This window comes from Harpia harpyja, chromosome 2 (genome assembly GCF_026419915.1).
Source record: "Harpia harpyja isolate bHarHar1 chromosome 2, bHarHar1 primary haplotype, whole genome shotgun sequence".
In the NCBI taxonomy this organism is placed as follows: domain Eukaryota; kingdom Metazoa; phylum Chordata; class Aves; order Accipitriformes; family Accipitridae; genus Harpia; species Harpia harpyja.
Window position 1 is genome coordinate 38404208 of NC_068941.1, and position 13240 is coordinate 38417447.

At 38.1% G+C, this 13240-nt stretch overlaps 1 protein-coding gene across 5 annotated transcripts in view; it reads right to left on the reverse strand.

Moving 5' to 3' along the window:
• CCSER1 (coiled-coil serine rich protein 1) overlaps positions 1-13240 on the reverse strand; it is a 742538-nt gene that overhangs the window by 592257 nt on the left and 137041 nt on the right. The window lies entirely within an intron of this gene.

Here is a 13240-nt window from a genome sequence, read left to right on the forward strand (position 1 = left end):
AGCTAAAACCACCCCTTCCAGATGCACAATGATACAGTCACCAGTTTCTCCACGTGAGTAACTCCACACAGCTCTGCACAGCCCGTCTGTGAATACACACGTGCTGTATTTGCAAACTGAGGGGTTTTGATTTAAAATCCTCAGAACCAGGAGCTATTTGCATTTAATCTAATACACGCTGACAATAAGATGATTAAGTAACATACCTGTGTCATTCTAGCCTAAAAACCATAATTTACAAGTAGTACATCGTTGTCAGTAATGTTATATTAAGAAGCATAAAGAATACCTTTTCCTGAACCTCCAATGCTGCAAAAATCTCCAAACAAGTCAAACAAACAAATTAAAGATTGAGTAGGGAAGAAAACAATGAAATTGAACCTTAGAAATAGAGTTATTCCATGTTTTATTCATGGAGAAAATATATTAGAAATACAGAGGCTTGTCAAAACTATTTTCTGTGAAATTAACAGTTTGGGGAAAAAGCACAAAAATAATATTACAACACAGCTGTACTTTCATTTTATCTACTGCCTGCTTTTCAACCTCCAAATAAGTGTATTTTTACAGTAAATTGCTTTTTAATAAAGAAAAACTTCTGTGAGAAAAAAATTGGTCAAGTCAAAGATCTTCAACAGGTTAATCATGTTGCCAGGGCTTTTGACAGTCAGCAAAACCATAATCTGTTATAATAAAGAGAAGTTTACTACTAACGCTTTCTTTTTTTTTTTTTTCTTTTTTCATAAGGGTTTCTCAGGCCCTAGGGCCTCTCTGGTTTCCTTAACCTTTGCAAAGACACTGCTTTAATCCTTTTTCCTACAAAATATGTGAACTGTGTTTGCAGTGCTGGAAATATTTAGAGAGGGAAGAGAAAATGAGCGCATTATCCATCCTACAACCAAAAAAGCACTACAGTCATTTACTATCAATTTTTCTGTTTTATTTCTCACCCTTGCAGATTCAGCAGTTACTGTGTTACAAACAAAACCTGTCACTAGTTCTCAAAAGTTGGGTGTGAGGAATTAAAGCATTTAAAACCCTGAAACAGCTCAAAGAAACGCCCTTGGTTTGTCAGGTACCTTTTACATTTATGTATGTACTACTACTAGGTACATGTGTTTACGTACACACTACTTTCAGCACATACATGCAGCCCCATGGGCTGAGGGGATGCTACATGGGGCCATCGCCTCCAGCGGCTCCGGGGCTGGGGAGATCCCTCCTGCCCAGCCGCGGGGGCTCAGTCGGGAGGTCTGTGCCCCAGCCTGAATGACGCTGCTGCCACTTGCCCGTTTGCAGCTTCAACCAGTAGTGAAAATGAGCTCCTACGCCAGAGACATGCGGACACGCACAGGACACTCACATGGCCAGTCACACGGACTGCCACAGACAAGGCGCTGCCTGCAACAGCACCTGTGTACAGGAGTTGCATAAAATGGAAGCACAGACAGCCAGGTCCCCTCTTCCTCTTGGGCTGGTGAAGACTGAAGGTCACTAGTGAAAGCACACGCCTCCCCAGCTGTCTGGATTGACACGCACGCTCATGGACCCCTGAAGTACCAGCACAGCCCCTGTCAGCCCGGCACGCCTGCCTGCATCCCAGCCCCTCTCACCTCTTAGGATAATCCTCTGCTTTAGCAACTGCCTATTTTATTGGCAGCTTAAGTCATCTTAACACCATACTACTCACCACAACTATCTGCAACCTCTTTTCCCTAGTATGCAATGCACTGCCTGCAGGAATATGCTGATTTTTTCTTTTTTTTATGCAGATATGAAAGAATTTCAGTTTCACCATTGCTGGTGGTGAAAGAGAAACTTTTCGGAGAGCAAGATTCAAGGAGCTCTCAAATTACCCATTCATCAGACTACTTGGAACTCTTCCAACTCTTGGAGGTTGAGAAACCTTCATTGGGAATCAGCTTTTCACAGACTAATGTATGGTTCAGCAATTCTCTAAATATCAAACTGATAAAAACTTGGTTCTGTGAAAAAAGAAAAATGATACGGATAGCCATAGATTCAATGCAATATCAATTTGTGCATAACTTGCCACTTGCAGATCCATCAGTATATATGTCATCCACCCTGCAATAAACCACTTGTTGCTTGTTTTCAAAAGCACATTCTGAACATTTTCAACTGCAACCACACTTTCCTTTAAATCTTAACTGGAAATAGACTCTTTGTCCTAAAGATGTTACAACGTTACAGAAACAGGAGGGGAAAAAAAAAAACAAACCCAGTCATGCTGATGTTATCCTCAGTAGGTGTAATGAATGCATTGTCTTTTGCAGAAGCTACTGGAGCAGTGGCAAGCAGGTGCTTTGTCAAACCTTCATTCTAAAGCTGTTCCCTATAGTAAGGGTTCCATGGAAGAATTTTTAAATCAGGTGTGTGAGAAGGAGATGGCTGGACATTATTTACTTTGGGTCAGATCAAACAATCCTAAAATAAGCCTAAGTACCGAAGGTAAAACCAGAAAATAATCTTCAAGGTCACCTTTCAGAGTTTATCTCTGTCCTGGTTTCAGCTGGGATAGAGTTAATTTTCTTCCTAGTAGCTGGTACAGTGCTATGTTTGGGGTTCAGTATGAGAAGAATGTTGATAACACGCTGATGTTTTCAGTTGTTGCTAAGTGGTGTTTAGACTAAGTCAAGGATTTTCCAGGTTCTCGTGCCCAGCCAGCAAGAAGGCTGGAGGGGCACAAGAAGTTGGCACAGGACACAGCCGACCCAAACTGGCCAATGCGGTATTCCATACCATGTGACGTCATGTCTAGTATATAAACTGGGGGGAGTTGGCCAGGGGGGCAGATCGCTGCTTGGGAACTAACTGGGCATCAGTTGGCAAGTGGTGAGCAATTGCACTGTGCATCACTTGTTTTGTATAATCCAATTCTTTTATTATTTTTATTATTGTTGTTGTTATTATCATTATTATTTTTGTCCTTTCTGTTCTATTAAACTGTCTTTATCTCAACCCATAGGCTTTACTTTTTTTTCCCCAATTCTCTCCCCCATCCCACTGGGTGGGGGGGAAGTGAGTGAGTGGCTGCGTGGTGTTTAGTTACCAGCTGGGGTTAAACCATGACAATCTCTAATTGTTCCTTTTGCAAAGAGAGGTGTACGATTTCCTTCTTACAACATACTACAGAGAACTAGCTAAGCTATACAATCCAAAAGCACAGACTTCTGGGGCTCTCCAAGAGGCCGAAACATTCTCAGGAAGCCCCTGTGTGCCCCTGATCTACATCCAAAGTGCTTGCTACCTACTGACCCCCTCTCCTAAAGCTGAAACTAGGCTGCAACAAATCTCATGGCTTACTTACCTGCATGGCATTTATTTGCGAATTCCTTCCCCCTCAAGGGAAGTTGGAGGTAAAAACAGAAATAAAAATTGACAAAATCCAAACAAAATTAAGTATTTGACAGAATCCTCACAGGGACAAAAAAAGGGGCATCACAAGAGACTCAGGTACAAGACATACAACAATAAAGTGAACTAATATTTTCAAACACTACAGCAGATATGACCCAATCTTTGAGTAATGATGGATGGTAGGTACAATTTTGGAAAGATGTAAAAAGTAATTTATTTTTGAACCAAGGCTTTAGTTGATGAGTATGATAGGCTTTTACAGGGTTGTTTTTTTTTTCCTGTTACAAAGAAGCTTGTGTTTTGCTTTGGCATTTTTTCAGCAGAAGGGAAGACAAAAATAACAGGAGCAATAACAGTAGCAGACACACCAGCAATGGTAGTGTCTGCTCCACTTCCTGGAATGATGTATGAAGAGGCACAAAATATAACATAATTGGCCTCTAAAGACTGTAATGACTCTAGTTATTAATGCAGCTCCATCCCAATGGTATGCTGAGTATCTCTCAAACTTTAATGTCAAACCCCCACGACTACGAGAGTACCACTTCCTATGTACTACAGGTAAATTAAGTGACTAGCCTGTAGTAACACTGGAAATCTGCATCAAAGAACCCAGCTCAATGCAGGAGACCTAGACTCAAGTTTTAAGTATCAGACTACCCTTCCTTTCTTTACCTAAGAGTGGAGCTACAAGGATCCCAGAGATAAATACTTCAAAATGTCGAAAGCTATCGCTAACTCACATTTTCTAGACACAGGCAGTTTCAGTTTGACCTTGAAGTAGGATCACTGCAGAAGTTGTATGGAAGGTGCAGTTGTTTTTATACAACTGAGTTATGGCTGCTCTGCAGAATAATTGTGAACTCATAATTGTTCCTCTTAGTCCCTAAATCTCTTGGTTGTACTCATGGAAAACTGAGAAGAAACAGCATGCTCCTCTCAAGTTCTCCTCACATTTCCATTTTGGCAAGACATCCAGTGCAGATCTTTGTAAACTCAAAAAGCAGGACAGAAAAGCAGCACTTGACACCCTACTTAAACTTTGCCATCTAGAAATGCAGAATTGCTTTAAATAGGATGGTATGCTTTGATTTGTCATAATGTTTATTATTGCATTTATTTTCTGCCTGCAGATATTATTAAAAGAGGTTTCATCTCAATGTATGTATAAAATCAAAGGAATGAAGAAAGGCAGTATGCCTATTTTAATTACTGTCCTTGTTCCTTCAGTAAATGATGGCTGAGCATACCAATATGAATAAGGATTTGTAACTAAATGTCACACTATAATTATGAAAAAGCAGGAAATTGAGATACAGACTCTGATTCTAATTGCTCCATGATAACCATACAAATGCATTTCACTCAAAGTCTTTCATGACCGTGCTCTTTTGCCCTTCTTATCTATTTATGAAGGAAAAACCTCTTGGCATCTACATTGTGGCTGTGATGTTCTGTGATGCTGATCTTCTAACTGCTTCATTTAACTGAATAGGATATACAAGTACATATCATCAATAAAATTTGTATCAGCCAGAAAGGAACCTAACTTATACCCACTATTTGAACATATCAGTCCTTCACCCCTCTTCACACCAAAAAAAAGAGTTAAAAATACTAATTTGCTCAGGAAACTGAGTATTTTCCTTGATCCACTGAGAACACACAGCACAGGCCAATTATCTATAATATCTCAGACATGTTTTAAACATACTCTGAGAGAAGCACAGCTAGAAGCTAGTGTTAACACGCCTCCTGCAGCTCATCAACTAGGCTCATTCACAACTCAACTTTTCAGGTAAAATACACTAAAAGAGTTTTAGGATAAAGTTAAATTGGTAGCAGTTCCGGGCTGCAGGGGTTTTTCCCTCAATTAAAATTCAAATAAGATTACATCATTCATTTACATAAATAACAGAACAGAAGCAGGACTCTCAATTCAGTAGTTTTCCAGAATGTGGACCAGGGTGCTCCAGGATGTTAGAGGACTAACGTTATATCAGCCTATGATTTCTATTTAGTTTCATTCCAATGTAATACTAACTTCTTCTCTAGTCATTATTTCTTCTTCTCCTTACTTTCAGTAACTTAAGCTTCAAGACTCCTAATAACAGGCCTAGCCACATGTGTGCAAACGTTATTTTTGACTAACACAAATATGCTCTTTTCATTTGATAATGCTACCTAGTCTTTCACTGTGAAGACCACAAAGATCCCTTTCCTCCATGCCCAGTGCTCTTTCAGAAGCTGTAGGTCATGGTTAGAAGAGTACAGAAGATGACAAGTTTTATTTCAGTTCCCTGGAGACCTTAAGTTACTCCATTACTGTGTCAGATTTATTAAACAATGCTTCAGGGGAAAATGTGTAGCTAAATAGAATAGGTCATTCTGAAAATACAAAAATCCCTCTGTTTCTAACTTTTCTAGCTATTGAGAAACTAGTTGCACGTGACTCTCCACTCCATACTTCAAAGCCATGCTAGAAGTCAGATGTACACATGAAATCAGGCTGGCCACAGTTTGGGCTCATGCTGCTCTCCCTTCACAAGGAGTTTCATAGACAATTAGCAGGCATTTATTCAGTGAGACTTTTTCCCTTGCAAAATTAAAAACTAACATGAACTTCCCCTTTTAATCGCTATTAGGATATCTATGTAGTGTTGTAATTAACATAGTGAAGTCACACATCAGGTTTTTTTATGTTCATTATTAGTATACTGCTCACTTTTTTATTATCTTATTGGCCAAAATCTGTAGTGACAATACAAGGTGCTACTGAGCTAAATAATCTGTGAACCTCCTTTTTGGCAGAGACACAGAGCTCTTTGTTTTTGCAGAAAACTGAAGGGATGCTGCCCTAGATTAACCTGATCTGTAACATATACATCTCTAAAGGTGGCATTTGGGAATGGTGAAGCTTTCAAAAGAGCTCAGGGAGTTGGGTGCCCAGTTCCCATTAAAAATCGAAAGTTGTCATTGGTTTTAAACACAGAAACATAATTTGCTGCCAACGATACATTCATGAGTAAAGCAATACATTCAAATTACCGAAGTATCTTTTCTCTGGTTCTAAGCAGTTGTCTGACAAAAATACATAATTAGGATCTTTTTTTCCTATTCTCTATTTAAAGGCAAATTAAAAACTGAAAAATCTGCTTCCCTTGCACTGATAAACATGAATGGATTACACAGGCACTTTGTCAGACTCCCGGAGACAACTTTTGCTTGGGAACAGGAGGTCTGCTTTGCTAGAAAGCTCAGGAAGAACACCCAGCAAGTGGTATTTGCCCCTGGCCACTGTATTATAAAATGAGATACCATCTACCCAGACAACAGCAGTGCTAGTGCCAGAGCTCGCTGCCCACGCTGTCCTCCACAGAAACTGATGCCGACTCCAGGCTTCTGACAAGAGCCACCCCTCGGCTGGCTGAGGACTGGCCCCAGAGCCAACGGCACCCTGCAACCGCCCTGCTTTGGGCACACTAATAGCTAATGCTTTTGGTTTTGATGAATCCCAGCTGATGCACCATAGCTGAGGAGCTGGCTTTTGGTGTTTTGCTGCCAAAACAAGTAGCATAATTTACAAATACATCATATTTTTCTATTCCCTTATTACATTTAGTAGATGTTTCACATTTCAAAAGCAAGCAAATTTGTTTCTCCTTTACAGTTTGTAACTACCTGTGTTAATGACCCACTACCAGCACTGAATTTTTCTGTACTTTTTCTTTAATAGCATTTGTATTTCTCCCACTCCTGGCCAAAAAAACCCCAAAACACCAAAGGGGTTTCATCTCAGCTCAGCACTCCTACCCTCCACTAAAAAATTAATAAATATAATTAGTACATTTAATTAATAGACACAGGAGGAGCTCCAAACCCACCACAGAATTTTCACACAGCTTGTTCATCACATGCAATATAACTCAGCAACTACCTAATTAATATCACTGGGTCATTACACCAACACTCTAGTTTCACTGGGTACTGATGGCAATTGATCTGCAGGCTATCTGAACTTAAAAGAAACACAGTAAAAATTCCTGACTTTTACTTTCTAAAAAACAAGTGCGCTGCATTTTTGTTGGTGAGGCTGCTAATACCTAATGTAATTATGTTATTAAAGATCATAATCCGATATGATGACTGTAATTTGACATTTAAATAAGTTGTGTATCCATCTCAAAAATTAAAACGCTATTTCTACCTTGCCCTTGGAAGTTAGCAAAACCCATACATTAATATGTCAAATTAATAATAATTTTTTTTAAATGAAAAAACAAGTATTTGTTTTGTGATAGAGTACTGTAGCCCAACACACTATGTTTTGGATCTCACCAATGTGCACTAAGTAAAAACAAACACACGACAAAGGTTAGAGCCCACAGTTTCCAACCACTTCACTAAGATGTGCCTCTCCCTGCTCATTACTGACAGTGCTAAGCAGACACCATACCACAGCATTACATTTAAACATAAAGAGCATCTATGTAATAACTATTTTTCTGTGTTTTATTATGTATACATGAGCAAGCATTACATCATAAACGTGATACTCCTACATCAGAACTTCACATGCTCATTGCTTTCAGTTATATCAACACAAAGCTACACCAAGAACAGGCCCTTCTTTCTCAACATCCACTAATAGAAGAAAATATACATAGGGCACACAAAAGCCATTACCACCACGTCAAAAGTCATTTTCTCAAGTCACGTATACTCTTTTTCATTCATAAACCTTGAGCAAGTACCAAAGCATGTATTACCACATACATAGAATTTAGCACACACTTAAAAACTTTTAACAGAGATGGTCTTAAGTTAGGTTTGAACAAAATGCACCCTATCTCTGAAAGTGTTTGGTTTAAGAGTTGAACAATATATAGATGGATGCTAAAGTATACTTTCATATTTCCACTTTTAATTCATTTTTTTCCAGCAAAGAAGAGAAATAATTTCATTTCTGAACTATGCGGGGTGAAATAACTATGCTTTACGTGTACATTGGATCACTCCTTTACAGATGAGGCTGAGGCATTAAACCCAAAAATGGCTAAAGCTCCGGCTGAAGACAAGTCTCTTCTAAAAATTATAGCGAGCTACATTATTTAAAACTATTCAGCAAGCATTCAAGCAACAACATGATGGATGCAGCAGACCAGTCTGTGTTCACAGCTAATCAACATCAAACTCGTGAATAGTCACTGTGTAGTGTGGAGCCTGGTGTGGAGATAACATCCGCATGTGCGTGATATTGGTATCATAAGCAGTCCCCCCGACTTCAGCAAGACCACTCACTACAAATCCCAGCTACACACCTGTGTCTTTGTAGAAAGATGCAGGGGTACCGGTTTTATGACACCTATGGCAAATAGTTAAGAAATTACAAAAGACCTTGGATAGCTATGCCTTTGTGAACTTTTAGAAAAGGCTACTATTTACTGCAGTCATGATTTAATGACAACACTAACCATACAAACCCAAGTATTTGGTTTTTCAATAGGCTATGGCACAACACAAGCACACAACTCACCCACATTAATGTGCATTGCTTGAATAAATTCCCCACTGCTTATATCACTGAATATAAAGGTCTTCCTTATACATTTGAGTAATCAATACTTGGAATCAAATAAGTCATGTTTCACTGGGGAAAAGGAAAATGAATGAGGTTAAATTAATGCTGTCACTTTCTATAAACCAGCAATGATTTCCCGCTACAGAAACCACTAACTTCATTATTTTACAACAGGAAATCAACGCTGTAGCATATTTTAAAAGTCTAATTTACTTAGAGTAATAAAAAGGCACCCTCAAGGCTCATCACGTATGTCATATTATGCTTAGTTTTAAACATTCCAGCTTAAGAACAGTATGCAAAAATCTCAGCGAATCAAGTTGATTAATATTTTGCATTTGTATGCAGTAGCGCTCTCCACTCACCAAGTACTATATAAATATTATTTTATTAAATTTCAAAGCAATTGTGTTAGGCGGGATAATAAAATGTCTCTCTCTTACATTCTTTATCTCAGCAATACAGCCTTTAAAACAAAAGCAAGAGTACTAAATTAATGCAGTAAACTCACTTATGGAGAGAAGGTCAGAAATGAGGGAATTCCAGCCTTCTAAAGCCATGCTAAAACTAGCGGGGCACAGAAATGTACATTCAGAGTAGAAGCATCTACATGAGGTTTGCAGGTATCTTCTTATCTTCAATTGTATGGTTAGGGATAAAAAAGTTAAGGATATTTTTTAATTTTCTACTACTCATCAGGGTTCATAGTGCCTTTTTGCAGGAACCCCATTTCATGAGGATGCTGCTGGAAGGCAACCAGTTCATTAGGGAAAAGCTGAGAGGACAGAATACAAGTAAAAATTGAGTTGGAGTAACAAATAAAAAAAATCACAAACAATGAAAGAGGTGACAGATCTTTCTCCTTTCTAGCTCTGTATTTTAATTAATACAGAGTTCCACTTTCTGCAACAATGTCTCCTTGCCTGCCAATTGGCTCCTAGCTCCTCTTCTAAAACTCACTCCTTAATACCCATTTCTCCCATAAATCCTTCCAATAATATCTTATTCTCTATTCATAAACTGTCACTAAAATTATGGTAGATCAATACAATTAATTTGTTAAATTATTATTATATTTTTAACTTCAGTAGAAAGTCAAAAAGACATATCCTCACCCCAGCAAATACTATTCTTTTCAACCACAGCAGCTAAAAGCAGAAGCTATTGTAAATCAGGCCTTAACAAAAGTCTCTAAAAATCTGGAGCTCCTAATGGTAGTTAAGAGACTTTCTCAATTCACTATTAACCAACCCATCAACTGTATTTATTAACTGTGGCACTACACTTCAGAATTGCTATGTTTCAATGATACAGCCTGCTGCATACAGCCTCCTGACCAAGGAATAGTTTGTGATACTCAAATCAAAGATGTGATGTTATCCCTCATATTCATGTAATTTGTCATTTTAGAGATATTCATAGGCTCTTGAAGAATAGGAAGTTGCCTGATTCATTAGTTATCCCTCCGTAACAACCGAAGAAAGAACTGAATTATTTTCCAATTACACCTCTCCATATTCAACGTATTTGTTAAAATACTGAACAGAGCTTCCCTTGGAACATTTCCCCCTATAGTAATTCCCCACAGAAATCCTTATAAAGACCCAAAGTGGGGCACAAGTGAATTGTAATATAGCCCTAGGACTGATAGCCTTAACCAAATAAATGCTATAATCAGCATCAGTATGTAGAACATCAACAGGATTTTTACTGCACTACAAATAGTCACAGTAGTGTTGATAGCCTTGACTTCCAGAAGAGAAAAATTTTAAGGTTTCCATGCAAAAAGCAGCATTTTGTGTCATATTTTTATACTCATAAACACCTTCGTTTTGATAATGGATCTAGAAGCACACATATTAACTCCCAGTTGACTTCAGTATGATACACATGTGAACGTCAGATATACAGATCCCTTTCAAGTATTAGAGAAACTTAAGGAACTTGTTAGGAACATAAACAAATATTGCTATGAAACTGCTAAAATATGTAAAGCTGACATAACACAGGGCTGAATCCTGTATACGATGGACAGCATGTACCAACAGGGAAGAGGAGGCTCACAAATCTGTACGTCTGAGATTGTCATCAATGATTTTTGGTGAAGCAAGCCACAGGCAAACTATCAAGCCCATTGTCTTAAAGAAGCCTTTACAAAGAGCCCAAGAAACCAGCTACTAGCAAATACTATGGAAAATCATCTACTCTTGTTTTCAGGCTGGTCACATACTAAAATAATTAAACAGCCCCTTGGTTTTATTTAAATTCGATTAGAATAACAAATTCTACCATAACGGTACTGGCTCATCCTCAGTGTGTAATCCGTTGTCGTCTTGTTTATGAAGGGGGCAAGAGTAAAGATCTTTTAAAAAACATACATTGCTTCCCAATTATCTGCAATAGCTTATATGGTCATGCCCAGAAATATGATCACTTCCAATCTGATGAGCTTGCATTAAACTAGTTGTATATCTTGAACGTGATCACTTGATCAATTCCGTATTCACGTGCTTATAAAAAAAATTGCATCAATAATATTTGATAATATATTTTAATTGAAGACGTTTAGAAGAATTCTATTTGAGTATGAATTGAGAGTCCTATTGGAGAAAACAAACAAGCCCAAAAGTGAAAACAGAGAATGGATTGATTTGGAATTACTAAAAAGAATTTTGGTTGAAAAGTCTTAAATCCTGGAATTGGGCCACACCTTAATATAGCAATCAGAAAAGCAACTTGTCAAAAATGTTTAGATGTCAGTATCTGACTCTAGGGTTTTATGTACTTCAGTGGTATGTAAATGCTAAAAGACTCTGAAAATCAAGACTCTTATCTCAATATCTCAACACGAATTAAGACGACGACTTACAAAAAACCACATCTAACCATTTTGTGCCAGATCCTAACCCAGCACAAAGACATCAGCTTTATTTGGTGAAATTGTGTCAATTTACACTGTGGCTCTATACTTCCAACCTTTCTTCCAACTGAATGACTGAAAAACAACAGTGTCAACTAGGCAAATCCTAAATTTTTTGCAGCTAGACCCCCCACCAAACAAATAAATCAAAGAGCAAATACTAGTAAGAGAAAACACCTTTGTGCTTAAAGACGATGTATAGGCTGCAATGTGTTATCTACATTACTGCTCAGAATAGAAATGGTCACAATTCTTCAAAGGGCAATGTAGACCTTTCTGTTTTAAAAGCATCTCATTTGCCCTGGATAATGAGCCAAGAGTAGAAGGATTATGTGTCATATCATATCTCCATTTTAATTACTTTTCTATCAAGTATAATGTCATTCAGGCATTATGATCTTAGCTGTTCCAGAAGCTGCTACAAATCTTTATAGTGGACATAACTTTTCCGTAACTGTTCATTCAGTGCTTTATAAAGAAGGACAAAACCACAGGTGAGGCCAAGTGCAACATGTTAGGGCAGTTTATTTATGGAAAATGGTTCTGCCAGTTAATTTGTTTCCAACAGGTCAAGGGAATGAACAAGTCTAAACACTATGATTTCTTATAAAAATGTAATGTTTGTTTTTGAAGCTTTTTGACCCATATTTCTTCATCCATGAGTTGACTTTCTGTAACCAGTTAATAGCGTTATTCAGTACTAATTAGAAAGAGTAGAAACTTTTCTGTGCAGTTAATTTGTTGCATCCTAGCTCCCAGCAATTTAGGAAACTGGTCATGCACATATTCCTGCTACAACCCCGCATACTCTCTGGCTACTTTGCTTTCTACCAAATGAAACGGAAGGGATGTTTTAACCTATAAGTAGATATGCAAACAGGTTTAAAAAGCACAATACAATGGTTAAATAGAATTATCATAGAGCTAATTCGGATACATTCACAGAATTATCAAACACAAAACATTTAAAACAGGAGCATAATTCAAGCAGTTTATCTGTAACCATTGCTAAATTTGCATCAAAGGAGGGACCAGAACTGAAAATGGCGCACACCAGCAGGCACATGTCTCATAAACCCCACTTCCACACAAGTCTGCATGAATATGCACTATAGATACCTAGGTGGGTGGATGGAGAAAGAGGGGTCAGAAAACAGCAGGTAAAAGAGAGGGTGAGAATTACTTCTGCTTAAAAGCATGTCACTGCCATAACAGAGTATCACAACAGAGTACAAACTCAGAGCTCTACCTGTGATAAAGTACAACTCTCACGTACATTTTAAGTCTCTCCGAACCCTGTGGAGTTACCTGGACCTTTCCTGTTCATGGACTAAGCCCTATGCTGTCCCACATCACAG